The sequence below is a fragment of the Physeter macrocephalus genome, unplaced genomic scaffold, assembly GCF_002837175.3.
Source record: "Physeter macrocephalus isolate SW-GA unplaced genomic scaffold, ASM283717v5 random_240, whole genome shotgun sequence".
Lineage (NCBI taxonomy): Eukaryota > Metazoa > Chordata > Mammalia > Artiodactyla > Physeteridae > Physeter > Physeter macrocephalus.
In genome coordinates this window covers 62477-83269 of record NW_021145526.1, presented here as the reverse complement: position 1 = coordinate 83269, position 20793 = coordinate 62477, and the positions used below count along the sequence as shown (strand labels likewise).

At 49.3% G+C, this 20793-nt stretch overlaps 1 long non-coding RNA gene across 2 annotated transcripts in view; it reads right to left on the bottom strand.

Annotated features, from left to right (window-relative positions):
* Positions 1 to 1118: 1118 nt before the first annotated feature.
* LOC114484973 (uncharacterized) overlaps positions 1119 to 20793 on the bottom strand; it is a 36466-nt gene continuing 16791 nt past the window's right edge. For both annotated transcript variants that reach the window (XR_003678395.2, XR_003678394.2), the window contains exon 4: positions 1119 to 1215. This is a non-coding gene — a long non-coding RNA (uncharacterized lncRNA). The remainder of the gene's footprint in view (positions 1216 to 20793) is intronic.

Sequence of the window (20793 nt, the reverse complement as noted above, 5' to 3'; positions counted from 1 at the left end):
AACAAGAGAAGCCACTGCAACGAGAAGCACATGCACCACAACGAAGAGTAGCCCCTGCTCGCCGCAACTAGAGAAAGCCCGCGCGCAGCAGCAAAGACCCAATGCAGCCAAATATAAATAAGTAAATAAATTTATAAAAAACAAACAAAAAATATAACTTATTGCAATTAAAAAAAAAAAAACCACACATACACTTCCACCACCATCCAATCTTCACCTGCGAAGATCTGAATCTATTCCATGCCAGATGGCTGCCCTGTTAGCTTAGGGAGGATACAATGGAATGCCCAGGGGCACCTTCTATCCTTGAGGAACGAAAGCTACAGGCACGATTAGAGGAGAAAGCTATGCCGAGAGCACAGGTGATGAGACGGGATGCGGAGTCCAGAAAGACGACTATCCGCAAAGATGGCCTGATGACGTTCCCCGTCCAGGGTTACCTCTCAGGCAAGTCCCAGCAAGCAGGCTGTGCTGTGTGTCACAGCCCTTTGTCTGGACAGGAGCCACTGGGGCAGATCAACAGGGTCCAAGACGGCCACATGCAAGGCCTCCTAGTGGTTTACTTTTGACTGAAAGCTGGAGCATCCTCCAGCAGGCTCATAAAGACAATGGACCACTTTTGCAAAATCCAGTCTACACAAGGGAGTTCCCCAGGCTCACCAGGCAGACTGCAGGAAAATCCTGAACAAATGTTCAGGTTGCTGCACTGAGACACAGCCCCGAGAGGAAATTAAATGCTAACCACAGACACCTTGAGGGAGAAGAGACCCCAGCGTCAGGGGACCATCCCACAGACATCAAAACAGTGGCCTGGAGAAGCCAAAGGGTTGGCCCAGCAGCACACACCAGCTAGTTAGTGGGAAAATGCACTAAAAAGATGCAGCCTGGGATTGGCAAGTTTCCCCAGAGAGCACCTCCTCTCATTCCCACAGGGATCCTCACACCACTTCCCCACCATATGTAAAAACTCTCACTTTCTCTATAGGGTCTTTGACCCGACCATCTCCTCCTAGAAGCACATTCTATAGACATGGTCACAGGGCAGCAAAGCACATGCAAGATGATTCAACTGCAGCACTGTGTGTTATACTTAAGACTAGAAAGGACTTACGTGTCCACAAACTGGGAGTTGGCCTGATAACATACTGCGGGATACAGCCATGAAGAAGAATGAGGCACCTCTAGACAAACTGACGTATGACAATCTCCAAGCTTCTGCATCAGGTTAAAAGAGCAACACATGAAAATACCAATGGCATTCTTCACAGAACTGGAACAAATAATTTTTAAATTTGTATGGGAACACAGAAGACCCCGAACAGCCAAAACGATCTTAAGGAAGAACAGCGCTGGAGGAATCACGCTCCCTGACTTCAGATTATACTACAAAGCCACAGTAATCAAAACAGTATGGTATTGGGACTTTGCTGCTGGCACAGTGGTTAAGAATCCGCCTGCCAATGCAGGGGACACGGGTTCGAGCCCTGGTCTGGGAAGATCCCACATGCCGCGGAGCAACTAAGCCCGTGTACCACAACTACTGAGCCTGTGCTCTAGAGCCCACAAGCCACAACTACTGAGCCCACGTGCCTAGAGCCCATGCTCCGAAACAAAGAGAAGCCACCGCAATGAGAAGCCCGCACACTGCAATGAAGGGTAGCCCCGGCTCGCCGCAACTAGAGAAAGCCTGCGTGCAGCAACGAAGACCCAATGCAGCCAGAAATAAAATAAATAAATTTATCAAAAAAAAAAAGCAATGCATGTCTAGCGCCATTAACAGACTAACACACACAGCCCAAGAAATATGGGGGTTTTGTCTTTCTCTTTTTTTTGTCTTTATCTTTCTGTTTTATTTTGTCTTCTATTTTTTCTTTTTAATTTTTTTTTAAAAGATGTTTTATATATATTCATAATTTACATAAGCCTAAAATATTCCTGGTTGAACACAAGAAATACAGGCTCTTAATGGAGACTGGTGGTTGCCTCAGGGGAGGAGAGCTTGCAATGGGTGGGGGAGGGATTATTTTCCACCATGTGCCCTTATTTATCATGTGCCTGGACTACTTTATCAAAATAAGGAAAATTTAAAAGGAAATATTTAGAAGGTTCAGCGTCACATAAAAAAGCAGCGGGTGAAAACCAAAGCCAGTAATGAGCAAATGACAGAGACCTGATTCAGGATAAAAAATGTCACCAAATGGACAAACTTGGGGCTGATCAGCGTGAGCGTGCAGACCCCAGGAAGGAGTTTGGGATTTGTTCTACGTGGATCTAATAAACCCAAGTAACTCTGCTCAAGTGTCAGAGGATGGGCATTTAAGAAAAGCCCATTTAGGGGCTTCCCTGGTGGCGCAGTGGTTGCGCGTCCGCCTGCCGATGCAGGGGAACCGAGTTCGCGCCCCGGTCCGGGAGGATCCCACGTGCCGCGGAGCGGCTGGGCCCGTGAGCCATGGCCGCTGGGCCTGCGCGTCCGGAGCCTGTGCTCCGCAACGGGAGAGGCCACAACAGTGAGAGGCCCGCGTACCGCAAAAAAAAAAAAAAGAAAAGCCCATTTAAGAAAAGGCTCAAAGGAGATGTGTCCCAGAAGAAATGGCACCCTAGCCAGGCAAAAAGGGAAAGCCATTGGGCCAAGGTTTTGATTTCGCATGTATTACTCCGTTTGTGGACAGATTTTGAAAGAGAGCACGTAAGCAACGTCAGGCCAGTAGAAAGCTAGGAACAAATTCAGGGAAAAAAACAAGTAATGCTGACCCTTGAACAACACAGGGGTTTGGGCTTCGACCTCCACACAGTCGAAAATCCACGTACTACTACCTCTGCCTCAAAAACAAAGGAACTGATAAAGGACTCACCCAAGGGCGGGAAGCCGAAGCAGTCTGGACAGAATCAGGACTCAAACCCTAGTTTTTTGTGATTCCCCATACCATGGTCTGTAATCAAACACAAACTTTCCCCCTTCCCCATCGCTACCTGTAGGGTTGGTTCAGAACCCAGGAAGTGAAAGCCAAGCAAGGAGGCAAGGCGAAAGAATGAAAACAGCTAAACACATGACCCCAGGCGACTCCCCCTACTTCTCAGGGCCTCAGGGGCACATCTGTATAATGGGAGGAGAGGTGGAGAAAAGGAACAGCCCAGTTCTTACCTGGAGCCCATGAAAATGCTTCAGGGCCCCATGATCCGCATGCCAAGGTTCTGTACGTGGATGCAGTTTCTTGGGAAGAGGGGCCATAGCCTACTTCACCTTCTCACAGGAGACATCAACTCTAAAGATTAAAAAAAACTACAAGGCCAGAGGATCGTAAAGTCTCTCTTAACTTTGCAATTCTTCAATTCCGTGTGAAAGCGGGGCGGGGGGATCGCTAGAAACGAATATACTCATAAGCCATTGAGCGCTAAGGAGACCGTTTTACCTAAGGCCACCAGGAAACGAAAGGGCAGCAGGGTCTAACTCAGTGAGAGGAGGGGTCTGCCCCAAGGCTGCCCATAACCTAAGAGGATCCACAACCCTCTAATCTGAGCAAAAGAGAAAAACCCCAATTCCATTCCTGGTTACAAACACACCGACTCCCTCCAGAGTCAATGAGCGTTCAGTGGCTGTATCCAAGGGGTAGAAATTTAATAGAATCGACACAACAGACACATCTGTCAACAGCAGAGGCTTTCACTGAAGCCTCTTGGGGAGAAAAATTGAGAAATGCTGGCTGGATTTCGTGTCCTTCCCAGATATGAGACAGCAAGCCAGCAAGCCAGCATTCTAACTTAAAAACCTACCCACTCCAATGGAGGCTAGGCCTCTGCTGGTGATAGAATGGTGGGTGGGAACCTTGCTGGAGTCATGGTAACAAAGCTGCCTTGAGGACCTTTTCCAGAAAGCTGAGTCAAAGGTTTTGTGGGGTTTTTTTTCCTCCCCTCTTTAATGATTTAATTCTGACAGGGACATATTTCTAAATGCATTTCATGTATAAACGTGAATGATGACACACAGCCACTGTACAGTGAATCACCAGGGAAACGGTTCACCCTTGATCTGAAAGACCTTCCTGGCAAGTAGAAGGACCCGGGATTCTACAGGGCTGGCCCACCCCCTCCGTCCCAAAATAAGTCTGGTTCTGAAGGAGTTAACGTGGGCGAGGGAGTAGAGCCGTCTAGAAGAAAAGGCCGGAGCAGTGACTCAGGAAGCAGGAGAATTTTCCCCTCCCGTGCCACTTCACTGAAATCTTAATAATAGGGCGAGATCTACTGGGTATTTAGGAACCAAGCATGTGACGACACCCTCCCTGAATCCGTGTCTTGTGATAGGCCAGAAATAATCCCGCTCAGGCCTTCCTAGATGTCCCTTGACCTAAGGGACGCCTTCCTTCAAGATAACCCAGCCTCTTAGCTTTCCTGAGCCGCGGGTATTAACAACTAAGATGTTCTTGTATTGCACACAATGCACCAGACCCTGTTCAAAATGCCTTTCACGTCCTTCCCTCTAAGTCACCCACCCAAGATCACACAAGTAGCCGGGCTGGGATGTGAACCCAGGCAGTGTGGCTCCGAAGGCCCAATGGGTGGCCTCACCCCAGGGAGAGGTTTGTCTCAGCTCTGCAGCCCAAAGACTTCCTAATTCAGGGTCTCAAAATGTTTTAGGAGTACACTGTCATTCTGCCTTTTTCCTTTCCAGCTGCAGACGGTGGGCTGCGGGGATTGGAGAGCTCCAGGAACCGGGAGGAAAGTGGGAAATCATGGTGTGTCACTCGCTGATGATGCAAGCTGTTCTCCCAAAGGCGCTTCCCAGGAAGCAGATTCACCTCCCGACCTTCACTGGTGGCACCACAGGCTGGTCTACACCACAGAACAGGCTGGGGGGCTGCGCGGCCATCTCCCCTCCTCCAACACTGCTTCCCAGTGTCCGTCCATCCAGGCCAGGCACACCCCACCCCCACCCACATCCGGCGCCTGAGTCACAGCACTCGTCCTTCTCCAGAATCTAGGAAATGACACACCAGTTACAGGGAAATTGTCTCCTCCGGAGAGAGAACAGGCCTCAGCTGAAGGCCGGGCGCCTCCCCTGGACTCCAGGGCCTGGAGGACCGGCCCCGTGGTGTGTTTTTGTGGGTGTTAAATTTCCTTGATGAGGTCAATGGCAAGATGGACAGGGGCTGAATGGAAGACTCTCGGTCAACAGGCCCGAACCAGCAGCCAAGGCCACGGAAGTAGGGTGACCAACCACTGGTTGGCTGGAGACGGACAGTCAAGTGGTCACCCTACAGCGAAGTCAGGCCAGGTGGCAGAGGATACAGCGTGGTCAGGACCTAGTCCTGCTGCCATCCTGCAAGCTCCTTAACCTCTCTGTGCCTCTGCTCTTCCTTCCGTCACATGGAGATGGTGGTACCCCGTGGAGTTATCCACAGATTAAACGAGTTAATTCATGTGATGCTCTTAGTGTAATGCCTGGCAGAGAGGAAGCACTCAGTAAACAGCAGCTGTTTTGTTTTTTTTTTTAAAGCCACACACATTCCTCTTCCTCCTCCTCTTTCCCCTCTGCTTCCTCCACCACCATCCCTCTCCAAAAGCAGAGCTGAGCTCTCCGAGGAGCATGTTAAATCAATGCCACAGCTTCAGTTACGGAAACGCCAGCCTATATAAAGTGGAGCCGGGAATCAGCCCAGGGCACGATTTCTCCACGTCCACCGGACCGCGCAAAGTCCAGGTTTCCTCCTGTAACGGCCAAGGCAGGCGCAGGGGCAGAGGCCTGTGCAGGCTCGGCCACGAGGACACGCGGGGTAACTGCCAGCCCTCGCCACAGCCTCCCCCAAACGTGACCACACGCTGCTCTCCAGGAGCAGCAGAGCCTAGCGCAGTGCATCATTTCAAGGCGTTTCCCAAAGACACAGAGCGGGTACCTTAACAGACCTCCCTCCCCAGGAATCTTAGGGCCCTCTCCAGCCAGTAATTACATCCTAATCAAACAAAAGCCCGGAATGTCCTCCAGGCCAGGGACCAGAAAAGGAGAGGAATCGAGAGCAAAGCATGGGGGTGGGGAGGGCACATCAATTTTCTTGCCACAGACAACGTCCAAGCCACAAGGAACACGTAAGCGACGGAAACTCTCAGGCGAATAGTTTGCTGACTCGGAGCATCTCCTGGACCCACAGACTCTGGAAGACGGGGCCGCAGCCTGGGCCTCCCCGGGGAAAGGCTGCACTGGCCTAAGCTGGGCTCCTAAAAGGTCTCCCGCATGTGACTGTGAACTTCCAGATCAGGAAAAGAAGGGCTGGAATGGAGATGAGGCAGTGGGAGGAAGAGGGTCACTCTCAACTTGGGGGAAATGTCACTGTACCGGGAAGCTGGGTACCGCACAGGCCAAGCAAGCGAGGGGCAGGTAACCCTGGGATGGGGCGCTTACCTGCCATCGAGAAAGCTCTGCTGTTCTGAGGGCCTAGCCTCTCTTTTAAAGAGAACTGAGGCTCCCACACGGCACACATTCCTGCTTCCGGATCCTCAGCAGCCTCTCCCAGGGGGAGGAGGAAGCAGCACAGCCGACAGGCTAAGAGTCACCACTTACCAGGCTGACCAGCGCGGCCAGGACAGCCTCACCTCCCTGCAATCAGGCAGCCCGAGGCCCGGCGACGTGCCTTCGCGTCCCTGGGCTTTCGGCTCTAATTTACCACCCTCGGCAGACGGCAGCTCGGCTGAGCTGAAAATCTTCAGCGCGAGCACCGAAGAGCCATTTATTTCGCTGATGTGGATAAACACAACAAGCTGCAGTGGTTCTACTCGCTGGAGTGCACATATCAGAAGGCGGGTGGAGGTAGGGGGATGAAGTTGGGATGGTTTGCATTTTGAAGGTGTTTTGAAATAATTGTTTCCAATTATCTTTAGTTCTGATGTGCCTCTCCCAGAAATGAGAAAACCATCTTCCCACTGTACACACACAAACTCAATCTCCCTCTCCCCTCCCCTCCCCTCCCCCCTCCCCATCCCTCTCCTCTCTCCTCCTCCCTCCACTTCTCTCTCTCTCTCTCCCCCTCCCTCCCAATAATGCAGAAGCGGTGATTAATGGGCACATTCATATGTAAAAGATAAACTTCCAAACTCTCCAGGCAAGACAGAAATTGCTTCCAACGAGGGAGAAGAGGCTGATTTACAAATGAATTCACTGTTTAGGCCTCAACATCTAGAGGCAATTGCCACCAAGGAGCCCTTTCTCCCCGAGCACGTCCCTCAGCTGGGATGAAGCCCTCTGGAAAAAACGACGACATCTCAACAGGAATTTCCTGGTTCCAGAATGCCAAGCTCTTTCGGTCTTCACAGAGAGGGGGAGGCTGGGCCTAACTCCCTACAAGAAAAACTGCTGCACCCCACCCACCCGTTCAGCAGGTCCAGGCCCAGAAGGCTTGCATCCGACATTGTGTACACATTTGAGGCCCTGAAAACTCTGCCAAATCACCACAAAGAAAATGTGGAGAAACCAGTTGCCTTTGGCCTTTACGGTAGCTGGCGGAGGAGCAAGCTCGCAGCAGGCCTTGGTTCTTTCTAGTGGCTGAAGCCCATGTGCATTATTATCTAGGCTGCAGGGACTCAGCTCAGGTTCTGGCAAGTTCAGGTGCTGGTGGGTGGCTTTCAAATTGCAATGGGCAGTTACAGCGTCAGAGGAACAGTTCAAAAACAAAAAGACTGCCAGCAGCAGCTGAAGCAGCAAAGCGGGCTGGAGAAGAAAGGGGGATGAAGAGGCTGGAGGGAAGGGGGCAGATGGAGGAAGAGGTGCTGCAGCTCATAACCAGGCAACGTTCCCCACACGCCCTGGGCGGTTCTGGCCTCTCTAAAAGTCACCTTAACGAAGACTAAGAAAATTCTCTAGGAAGACACCAGGGAAGAAGGGACCGGCCCACTAGTCACCTCATGGCCTTTTTTTTGAGGACGCAAAGATTTTTAGGCCCAGAATGTCACCCAAATTACCCTGGTCAAAAGGATGCTTAACATCACCTGGATACGGAGGTCCCCAGGCTTAAGAGTGCACGGAAGGATGGATTAGCACAGCCCTTGCAACACACCTTAGATGGAAGCCAAAGATGGGAAGTAACTTCAATGTCATCCATAGGGGACTGACATGCAGCCATAAAATGAAATAGAGAAGGAATCACGTCTTTATGTACTGGCCTGGGGCAAAATTCATGTGAAAAAAGGCCAGAAATAGAACCTGGGTGAAAGAAATAGGAGCTGCGTGGGTTCTGGGTTTGCAAAGGCCTGGAGGAACATCCAGGAAATCAGCCAACACTGAACTCCTCTTTGAATTCTTTCGGATCCCTGTCACGTATTTAACTATTTAAGGTATTTTTAAGTGACTAGGGGGAGAAATGGATGATAACAACAAGATTTATGGGACTCTCACTACATGCCAGGGAACAGGTCTGTATCCCCAGCCCCCAGCAAGCAGAAGGAATTCAGAACATCCCCCCACCCCGCCCCGGCATTAATCTCAGGTGCTACTTTTAAGGGGCTCAGGTGACTAGAACGGTGAAAAACAGTGGTTCTCAACCCGGTCCCCCCCCCCCCAAGGGGACACCTGGCAATGTCTGGAGACACTTTCGGTTGTCACCCCTAGGCAAAGAGAGAGGGGTTGCTACTGGCATCTACCGGGCAGAGTCCAGGGATGTTGCTAAACACCCCACGGTGCACAGGAGAGCACCCCACCCCAGAGAAAGATCAGACCCAGGAAATGTCAACAGCACCCGATGTTGAGAAACCCTGGTGGTAAAGAAACGTCCAGCAAGCTGCCATGCAGGTCTAACCTTCTGTCAATACACCACCCACAGAGACGTCTGCAACCATTAAGAGGAAAATAGTGCCTTATGTTTCACCTGGCGGCCCTGACTTCAGATTTCAAAGAGAAGAAAACAATGGGACCAGTCAGTCAACAAAATAGTCACTGAGCAACTCCTAGACATCTGGGCTCCCAGGGAAGGGCCCTGCCCGCCGTGGGAGGGCAGCCAGAAACAAATAATAGTAATAACAGCTACCTTTTGTTGACCACTTATCACCTGTGAGACACTGTTCCCGATACAAATGTCAATTGACTTACTCCTCACCACAGTTCTAGAAGAAGGTAGGACCAGAGACTCCTCATTTTATTGATGAGGAAACTGAGGCCCAGAGAGAAACAAGCCCATGAGGAAGTGGCTAGTAAATACAGGATGAATACAGAATATGTTCAACCTAGAAATACTGAATAAGCAACTGATTACAGATGGACAAAAAGCTGAGCAGGACAAATTCCGGGAATTTGTGAATACACATTAGGGAGAGGGGTAGCCAGGAAAATCTCTCTCCTCTTTCCTTCTCAAACTGGGCTCATGTGATTCACAGCTAATGTTTATTAAGAAGCTACTTTACGAATCCTCCCCAAAATCCCACGACGTAAGGATGGGTTTTGGTTTTTGTTTTGGCCATGTCGCGTGGCATGCAGAACTTCCCTGACCAGGGATCGAACCCCTGCCTCCTGCAGTGGAAGCGCGGAGTCTTAACCACTGGACCACCAGGGAAGTCCAAGGATGGTGCTTTTGTACCGATTTCATAGGTGAGGCTCAGAGAGGCAAAATCTTCTGTGGCCTTGAGGCAAGCAGGTCAAAGCAGCATGCTGGGGGCTCCATCACAGCTGGGTCCCACTCCAAAGCCCTCCAAACCAGTCAAGTGACTTCCCCGAGTTCCGGGATGCCACCTTGTAATTCTCCATCACTAAGGGCATGCTGGGTGCCAGCCACTGTCAACACAATGCTGTTGTTCAGGGTGTGGGCTCCGGAGCCAAGCCACCAGCTCTGAATCCAAGCCCTGTCACCTGCCTGCTGTGTGTTCTTCAGCAAGTTACTTAGCCTCTCTGTGCCTCAGTCAATTCAGCTGTAACTGTTAGAGCTGTAACTGACTCTTCTTTAAAGGGTTGTTAAGAATAAAGGAGGCAATGCACTCACAGTGAATAGCTCATCAAAGCACCACCAGTTATTACTGGTAGGTAATTCTCCTTTAGGGGAAGGAGGCATCAGGGCAGAGAAAAGACATTAACCCAGAAATCTCAAGCCAGTTTCTCCAAATCATTATGCATCTTCACCCTGATTTGCGCCCGATCAGCCCTTCTCAACCGGCTTCTGAAAGGGGTTCACTGATGGGAAATACAAACTTTCACAGTAAGTCCTCCCAGGCTGGCACAAGTTCAACCCAAGCCAGCCTCAAAATCCCCTCAGGGCTTAGGATTTCCTTCCAGATCAAAGCAGAAGCACCAGGTGGTGGCCCACAGACCCAGCCCTACCCTTGCTGATTGACCTTCCACCCCAGGACGCCTCCTAATGCCCTCTCCTCCCTACTCAAATGAGGCTCAGGAAGCCTGGGAGAGAGGAGGCCTCAGAATCCCCATAATCTGCAACATGCGTGAAGAATGCTGAACCCGGCAGGGTCAGGACGGAGGCATGGAAGTGCCTACGTGGTATCTGGCACATAGCAAGCGCTCTGCAGAGAGCTGTTCCTCCCCTGCTCACCCTCACTTCTGCCTGTTCCCGTTCAGTCCACCCTTCACAGTTGCCACCTTGATCCAAGCCCTGGGACTATTCACTTGCCCTTGCTAGCAGCCTTCTTCAAACCTAAATAAAATAAGCAGTCCCCTACACTTAAAACCTGCGAGGACTTCCCTGGTGTTTCAGTGGCTAAGACTCTGTGCTCCCAATGCAGGGGGCCCAGGTTAGATCCCCACTCAGGGAACTAGATCCCACATGCTGCAACTAAAGATCCCACATGCCACAACGAAGATCCTGCGTGCCGCAACTAAGACCCAGTGCAGCTAGCTAAATAAATAATAATTAATTAATTTTAAAAACCCGCCAAGCGGCTTACTGTAGACACCCAGCATCTTATCAGAATCTACCACACCCCCAGGGATCTGGCCCCGCCCACCTTTTCTCCTCCTTTCACTCAACCCTAACCACAAACAGCCTCTAACGAGCCAAGCTCATTTGTCCTTGCTGACTCTTCCATCTAGAACGCTGTATGCCCAACTTTCCCATAGCTGACAACTTCAACTTTTGGCTTAAATGTCACTTCCCCAGAGAAGCCTTCCGTGGCCACCCCAAGTCTCCAGCCCTCTTACGGTATCATCTTAAAGTAGGTTTCTTTCCCTCTTCACTGTGGTCGTCTCCAGCTGAAAATTGTTGCGACTTATTTTCTTTTTTGCTGGTGCGCTTGTTCATTGTGTCTCCTCCAGCATGTGACCTTGATCTCAGTTTTTGTGACTTTCTTTGCTGTAGCCCAGTGCCTGACACACAGTCTGGCTTAGAGGCAGCCCCCAAACAATACCTCTGATCAGCTAAATGAGAGTGTGATCACTGGAAAATCCAGTTTTTCCTCCCTGGTCTAAGAATTTGTCCCGGCAAACCAAGACGGCCGTAGGGCCGTGAAGTGGACAGGGAAGATTACACAAAAGGGAGCCTGGCCGTTCCAGGGTCAGAAAGAAACTAGAGGAGGAAACTCCCTTTTCAACAGGTACTCAGCCATTCTCCTTTCTGGCCTAAAGAGCCCATTTCCCCCAAAGTAGGCGATTAAGTGAGGATTTATATCCTGAATGTGATGGGGCCTTGCAGCTAAACGCAATTACTGAGAAACCAAAGGGGGAAAACTCAGGAGAGGGTTTTCTCAGGCCACTCATTTCCTAACTCTCTTCCCCAGTCTTCTTGGGGAGAGCTATCCTTGCAGAATTTAGCGTTAGAAAAGAGGAATGACTTTCTCCAGGGAAAACATTCTCCCCACTGGGAGAACCCCTACTGTGATGACCATTTAACCAAATTTTTTAGTCCAGATTCTTTGCCCTTTTTTTGTTTAAGTTTTGGGGTTTTTTTTTAATTCTTTAGCAACACAACTTTATTTATTTATTTATTATTTGGTTGCGCCGGATCTTAGTCGCAGCAGGCAGGCTCCTCAGTTGTGGCATGCAAACTCTTAGTTGCGGCATGCATGTGGGATCTCATTCCCTGACCAGGAATCGAAACCCAGGCCTCCTGCATTGGGAGCACAGAGTCTTACCCACTGCGCCACCAGGGAAGTCCCCATCTTTGCCCTTTTTCTTATCAGACCCTTTTAAGGCTGGGGTTCTCTTTTCCACACCTCCCTTAATGCTCTCCTGGATTGTCCAGCGCTGCCCCAGCAGGATAAAGCAAGAGGTCCATCACCCAGGTACTTATCCATGTGAAGCCAGCAATATGGGTTCAGCCTCAAAAAGGGAAAGTAAAAAATGACTTTTCAAGTTCATCTCCCCTCCGTCCCACTCAAAAGGCGTGCATCGAGAGAAATTAAATCTGCTCTTTCCTGTCTCCATCCTTGTTCCCTCGGGCTTCTCAGAGGGAAGCATCTCACCAGGCTTGAGAGTCTAGAACTGAAAGATATCTGTCAAGCAACTCTCAGCAACTACTAGTATATCTGGTCCCAACCCAAGAAATAGCAGCCTGGTTTGAAAGACGGTCCCCACATTCCTGTGTGGCGATGGGGAGTTACTAGAGGCTGGTTAAGGAGGTGAAAGACAAAACCAGGTCAGCCTTATTAGGAAGAGGGCCCGAGTGACAGCCAATGAGATGAACCAGTGATCTAGGAGGGAAGCAAGTGCCCGGAAATCATCTAGGGAAACTGACAGCCATGGCCTGGGCCAGAGGTGGCCCACTGAAGGACCCCAGACTGAATCCAGTCCACCCACAGCTGGGTAATTCTTTTAAAATTTAAGTTAGGGCTTCCCTGGTGGCGCAGTGGTTAAGAATCCGCCTGCCAATGCAGGGGACACAGGTTCGATCCCTGGTCCGGGAGGATCCCACATGCCACGGAGCAACTGGGCCCGTGCGCCACAACCACTGAGCCTCCACTCTAGAGCCCATGAGCCACAACTGCTGAGCCCATGAGCCACAACTACTGAGCCCGTGCGCCACAACTACTGAAGCCCATGCACCTAGAGCCCGTGCTCCACAACAAGAGAGGCCACTGCAGTGAGAAGCCTGCGCACCACAACGAAGAGTAGCCCCCGCTCGCCGCAACTAGAGGAAGCCCGCGCACAGCAACAAAGACCCAACAAAGCCAAAAATAAAAATAAAATAAATTTATTTTAAAATAATAATAAATTAATTAAATAAAATTTAAGTTAGTTGTCAAAATTTTAAAATTAGGAGAAATTGCATCTGGAAATCCAGATTACTAGGTTCTCAAACAACAACAACAACAAAAATCAAGATCCAGGCACACAAGGTCCCCATTTCCACATAGTACAATCCTCCAGGCTGTTTCCCCCACCCTTAGGATGGAACATGAAATTCCCCATTTGCCAAGGTTTCCATCATTCTTAACTGTCAAGATAATTAAATGTAACCTTGAAAATCCCTTCAAGGCAGAGTAAAGCACAGAAGGGCACGAGGTGTAAACAGAGGGATAACAGATAAAGGATACTTTGCTAGAATGGCCAAGATCTAGACAGTTCAAGCCCAACATGGTATATATATTTGTTTATATTTTTCTAAGAGAGAGGGGAAAAGTATATCGAACTGTTAACATAGGTTACCTGGCAGAGAATTTTTAGCCTTTTTTTTGTATACTTCGTTTAGTTTGTTGCCAGGAGATGCACTGATTTTATCATTTGAAAGGAAAATCCAATAAACCATTTTCTTCCCTTAATTAGTTTCTATTTCTTGGGAGAGAGTCTTTATTCAAAAAGCATTTACTGAGCAGCTACTTACAAATCACTTGCCTCACATTAAAAAGGTCAGAGAGACCTGGTCCCCTTACCAGTTTAGGTGAGGAGACACACAGTGAAATGAATTCGACAGCAGAGCATTTTGAAGGCTGGGGAGAGGGCTGCCCAGCACATTCTGGGTTATTTTCCCCCAGCCAATGTGCCAAGATGCCAAAGGGCCCGGCAGAAAGGAGGTTCAGTGTGGCCTGGATAAGAAATGCCAACTTGGGAAGATGGGAAGATAGCTGTATTCTCTCTTTACATAAGAAAGAGCAGGCCCAGGAGAATCTAATCAAGTGAAACTTAAGACACCGATACAGTAATTTTTTGAGCATGTTCTATGCTGTGCCAATCTGTGGCTAGGTGTTTCCACCTACTGCATCCAGCATGACATATTAATATATGAAAGCTGTAGTGCAGTGCTGTCCAATAGAACTTTCTATAATGATGGCAGCATTCTGTATCTGTGCTGTCTAATATCTGTGCAGCCTCTGGGCACTTGTAACTGAGGAAGGAATTTTTTTTAATTAATGTAAATTAAAACAGCCACATAGAGCTAGTGGCTACCTTATCAGACAAGCATAGCTATAGAAGCTCAATATATAACAGACAAGGGAGGAAGCCTAGCAGGCAAGCAGCACCCTTCAGAATCCTCCACCCACCCCTACTGGAGGGATCTTCAAGGCGTAATGATTTGATGTCTAGAAATGTGTACGTGGACTTGCCACCTTTAGCCTAGCTTGGAAATACTCAGACCTTTAGGATGCATGAGAATGTCTGATGAGAGCTGATTACTGTCCTTTCCTGGGCAATTTAAGGGACTTTCTGGGTGATTACTGTTTTGTTTTGTTTGGCAATGCCACGCAGCTTGCAGGATCTTAGTTCCCCAACCAGGGATTGAACCCGTGCCCTCAGCAGTGAAAGCTCAGAGTCCTAACCACTGGACCACCAGGGAATTCCCCCGGGGCGATTTCAACTTTGGAAGCTAAAGAACTCCACTGTAGGAGGTATAAATGAAGGCTCTGAAAGAGGGGAGCCTGGTTTCCCAAGGATGTGGAGAAGCCAGGGGGAAGGCAGGTCCTCAAGGAGAGAAGCCTGGAAGGATCTACAAAGGTGTGACCCGGCGAGGAGCAGGAAGGAACCTGGCACATCACAGGACCAACATTCGGGCCTGGCAGGCTGAATAGGAGGGCAGCTTCTGCCAGAAAGGACAGATGGAGCAGGGCCTTGAATCTCTGCTCAGGACTGAGGTCATCTTCAGGAGCCACTGGCAACCCAAAGCAGGCAAGCAAAACAATCGCACTTGTGTTTGGGAAAGGGCCCATCAAAAATGGTCTTAGGGACTTCCCTGGTGGTCCAGTGGCTGGGACTCCATGCTCCCAATGCAGGGGGCCCAGGTTCCAGCCCTGGTCAGGGAACTGGATCCTGCATGCCAAAACTAAAGGTCCCGCATGCCGCAACTAAGACCCGGCGCAGCCAAATAATTAATTTGTTTTTTTAAAGTGGTCTTAATACCAGGGGAAGGAAAGAAATCAGAGGGAATGGGGCCATTTCAAAGAGTACTGTGTCCCTGGGGAGGGGAAAAACAGACAAGCCACCAATCGTTTCAGAGAGCAGACATTTGAGCTTGGGTAATTACTTCCACGCACCGATGATGCTGGAAACAAAGCCATCCGCTCTGGCTGAAACGCTGCTTTTACATCCTTCTCCAGGAGAAAAGCTGTCCAGACCTCCCTGGTGGCGCAGTGGTTAAGAATCCATCTGCCAATGCAGGGGACACGGGTTCGATCCCTGGTCTGGGAAGATCCCACATGCCGCAGAGCAACTAAGCCCACGCACCACAACTACTGAGCCTGTGCTCTAGAGCCTGCGAGCCACAACTACTGAAGCCCATGAGCCTAGGGCCCATGCTCCGCAACAAGAGAAGCCACCACAATGAGAAGCCCATGCACCGCAACGAAGAGTAGCCCCCGCTCGCCGCAACTACAGAAAGCCCGCGCGCAGCAACAAACACAGCGCAGCCAAAAATAAAATTAATTTTTAAAAATGTTCTGTCCATCTGGTAGACAAAGTCAAATCATTCACTCATTCATTCAAAAGATGTATTTATTGTGCACCAACTAGAACAGGCACAGTGGTAGTAAAAGGGGCACAGGGGAAAATGAGATGCACAAAAACAAAAGGCAGGACCCACCCTCATTTGGAGCCTTCGCATCCAGAGGGGTAGGAGGTTAGGAGAGAAAGGAGAGGGGAGGATCTTCCTTTTGAGGACCTGGAAGATCAGTGTGGCTGGAGTGGAGAGAAACGGGGCCGTGGAGGCAGGAGGCTGGAAAGGTGGGCAAGGCCCGCACATGAGAATTTTAGGACTTTGATCTTCATCCTAAAACCAAAAGCAAGCCCCTAAGAGTTTAAGGTAGGAGATAGTAGCCGGAAGAGACGTTCCTTTTAGAAAGATCAGGAGGTGGGGTGGAGGGAGATGGGAGACCAATTAAAAGACTACTGCAGGGGCTTCCCTGGTGGCACAGTGGTTAAGAATCCACCTGCTAATGCCGGGACACGGGTTCAAGCCCTGGTCCAGGAAGATCCCACATGCCGCAGAGCAACTAAGCCCGTGCGCCACAACTACTGAGCCTGTGCTCCAGGGTCCGCAAGCCACAACTACTGAAGCCCACGTGCCTAGAGCCCGTATGGCACAACGAGAAGTCACCTCGATGAGAAGCCAGCGCACCACAACGAAGAATGGCCCCCGCTCGCCGCAACTAGAGAAAGCCCACGCACAGCAACGAAGGCCCAACACGGCCAAAAATAAAAATAAATAAATTTATTTTTTTAAAAAAGACTACTGCAGTTCACTGGTGATAACCTGAAGAAGAGTGATGTTTACGATATATTATTTTAAGTAAACGACACAAAAAGGCAAAAGGACAGAAGAATCGAGGATCAGTCCCACATCCCTGGCCTAGCCAAATGGCAGAGTCCTCCTGGCTTATTCATCATAGTGGAGAAGCAGGTGTTTTGTTAGGGGGTGGTAGGGAGCAGGAGGGAAGGTGGATAGTGAAATTGGTTTTGGACACATTGAGTTTGAGACACCATGAACAACAGGTAGGGCAGTCAGGTGGGCAGCGGGCCTTCCGCATCACGACTCAGGAAAAATCTAGGCTGGAATTACAATATTTGTGAGTCATAAAGCCACAGATGTGGGCAAGATCACCCAGGAAAAGAACGTGCTGGGCAAGGTGAGGACTTTCAGCAACTCCAACATTTAATGGAGAAGAGAAGGAGCCAGGGAAATCGAAGGAAAGGCACTGGAAGCGACAGTTTCCAGGAAAAAAATGATCAGCAAGGTCCAATGCCTCTGTGAGATCAAGACACCGGAGTACTGACACCATCCACGGGAGTCTACAGGAAGCCCAGTGATAACTGTTAACGTGGAGGGTCTGGGTGGAGCTGGCAAGACAAAGCAGGAGGTGAGGAAACCAAGACGTGAGTACAGACACTCTTTTTTTTTTTTTTTTTTTTTTTGAAATTTATTAATTTATGTTTGTGTTGGGTCTTCGTTTCTGTGCGAGGGCTTTCTCTAGTTGTGGCAAGCGGGGGCCACTCTTCATCGCGGTACGCGGGCCTCTCACTATCGCGGCCTCTCTTGTTGCGGAGCACAGGCTCCAGACACGCAGGCTCTGTAATTGTGGCTCACGGGCCCAGTTGCTCCGCGGCATGTGGGATCTTCCCAGACCAGGGCTCGAACCCGTGTCCCCTGCATTGGCAGGCAGATTCTCAACCACCGTGCCACCAGGGAAGCCCCAGACACTCCTCTTAAGAAGTTTGGCTTTGAAGGGGCCAGAAATAGGAGAACTGCTAATAGGAAGAGGGCTTTCTCTAGTTGTGGCAAGCAGGGGCCACCCTTCATCGCGGCGCGTGGGCCTCTCACTATCGCGGCCTCTCTTGTTGCGGAGCACAGGCTCCAGACGCGCAGGCTCTGTAATTGTGGCTCACGGGCCCAGTTGCTCCGCGGCATGTGGGATCTTCCCAGACCAGGGCTCGAACCCGTGTCCCCTGCATTGGCAGGCAGATTCTCAACCACCGTGCCACCAGGGAAGCCCCAGACACTCCTCTTAAGAAGTTTGGCTTTGAAGGGGCCAGAAATAGGAGAACTGCTAATAGGAAAGATGCAAGGTCAAGAGAGGAAATGTGGAAGAGGCCTGAGTATGTTCAGAAGTCTGTACAGGGGACTTCCTGGGCGGTCCAGTGGTTAAGACTCTGCGCTTCCACTGCAGGGGGCCACGGGTTCGACCCCTGGTTGGGGAACTAAGATCCCACATGCTGCACAGCACAGCCAAAAAAATATTTGAAAATAAAATAAAATAAACAAATAAAAACAAATGTCTGTACATTCCTCCAAAGGTTAAACACAGAGCTAACCCATGACTCCACAACCACACTCCTAGGTCTACACCCAAGAGAAATGAAAACATACATCCACCACACAAAAACTCATTCACGAACATTCACAGCACTGTTCTCCATAACAGCCAAGAAGAGGAAACAACTCAAATGTCCATCAACAGATGAATGGATAAAACAAAATACGACAATGGAATAACCCGATGGAACGTTATTCAGCCATAAAAAGGAATCAAGTCATGTGTGCTACAACGTGGATGAGCTTAAAAACATTATTCTACGTGAAAGAAGTCAGACACAGAAGTTCACATATTGAATGATCCCATTTACGTGAAATGTTCAAGATAAGCAAATCCAGAGAGGGAGAGAGTAGATTAGTGGTTGTCAGGGTAAAGGAGCAATGAATGGGGAGTGATTGTTAAATGTTCTAAAATTGACCGTGGTGATCACTGCATGATTCTGTGAACAGATTACAAACCTCGTTACTGGGAATTCCACGGCGATCCAGTGGTTCAGATTCCATGCTCCCACACAAGGGCGCGGGTTCTATCCCTAAGATGCTGCAGGCCACACGGCATGGCCAAAAAAATAAACGAATAAAATTTTTAAAATAAAAATAAAAACCGTGTTACCGTTGGGACTTCCCTGGTGGCGCAGTGATTAGGACTCCGCGCTCCCAATGCAGGAGGCACGGGTTCGATCCCTGGTCAGGGAACTAGATCCCACGTGTCGCAACTAAGACTTCCCATGCCACAACTAAGGAGCCCATGTGCGGCGACTAAGACCCGGCGGAACCAAATAAATAAATAAACAAATAATATTTTAAAAAACACATAAAGATGATCAACATTTTTTTAAAAAAACACATGTTACTGTTCACTTTGAAATGCTGGAACTCTGGGCTCCAGGAAAACTGGAAACAGGTGGAGGGAATGTGGAGGGGGAGGGACGGGAGCATGGGAAGGCCTGGAATACGTAATACCGCACACACCCCCACTGTGAGATGTGGCCTTGCCAAACTCTCTCCCCTCAAGCCAACAGTAAAGGGGCCCCCATCAGTGGAGCAAAATGAAATAACTACTCTTTGAAACTTTCAGGCAAAAAAAAAAAAACAGTGCCAGGATCTCTAAAAGGCATCAGACCTAGAAAGTTAACTCTAGAGGCATTTGGAGGAAGAAAAAGAAGAGGCGGTTCTTTTGAAACAATGGTTGAAAACGGTCCATTGTAGATCACAGTCTTCTGGAGTAACAGTAGTCACATAAACATGTAACGTGGGTCACGCTTCAAAACTGGGGCAAACGCAAGGTTTTCCACGAGTAAACCGCAAAGATAAATTGCACGGATGTGCCGACAGGATTCCGTGAACAGACGCACGGATGCTAGGCTGGCGAAGAGAAAGTAGAAGGTTTCTCATTTGGAAAGCCGTATCCAACATCCTCAGAGTTCCGCGATATTTTAGACCTTGTTGGGAGAGGAACAATCTGGTAGTTATCTAACTCACAAATCAATTCCTTCCATTGCACAGTACATGGATGGCACTTCTTGGGCTGGAGGAGATGTAGAAGAGCCAAAACAGAGTTAAAAATACCGATGCTCATTTTTGAAAAGAAAAATTCTCAGCACTTCCGTATCGCACTGTGATTTAAGAGTGTTTACGGTTTTATTTTCTTAAACAGTTTCCTTGGGGAAAAAAAAAATGATAGAAGGTCTCTATCTCATAGCCGTCCTCATAAACAATCCCTTTGTGAAACAGTCTTAATTTACATACAACAGTGAGAACGAGGATCCTGTACTAATTGAGGTCTGGGGCTGGTTAGCAAATTGCTGTAATTGTATATCCTCCAGCATCCTGTCTCGGAAAACATATCCATACCCAGGCAAATCTCAGCAAGAATGATACTGTTCAAGATTTTAATATCCTGGGCTTCCGCTGCATCTGTGCATGGTTTCCAAGTGGCTCGTTCCCTTGTGCGGGTGACATTACACAGACATTTTTAAAAATGGTTTCAGCTCTGGCAGCCTGGCATCCATACACCACAATCATTACCGCAAAATGCACACACAGCAGGATCAAGATGCAAGCAGCCCAAACAGGGGAGCCTTTGTATGGAGACGTGAGCTCCCAGCGTCCATTATTTTTCAGACTTTAAGTCCCTGGCCTTGGAGGAGCTTGTTCTGACCTCCTGCATCATGTGGCCAAAATCCTGCAATGAACAGTGCTGTTTCCAGGCTCACGCAGAGAAAGCAAACCCACAACCCTCCACCACTTGTGGCCCAGAGATGTGTTTTGTTGGGTTCATGCATGGTCTTTCAGAAACTGGGCTATACGGATCACGTTTCTAAACCAGGCATTTTTACAGGGGCAAAAAAATAAAATCCCTGGTGTTGACACCCAGTGAGCCATATTCCTGCTCCTGCTGGTCAGCAAACAAATGGAGGCACCCTCCCCCTTTAGGACAGATACTCTCCAACTCACCAAAGGCCCCAGCACCCCTGGATGCCAGCTACACTCACTGGTCCACCTGCGGGCCCCTGCAGACATCTCACCTTGGATACTCGGGGTAGAGCTCATGACCAAGTATAAAGGTTTACAATCAAAGATAAAACCTGGGCTTCCCTGGTGGCGCAGTGGTTGAGAGTCCGCCTGCCGATGCAGGGGACAC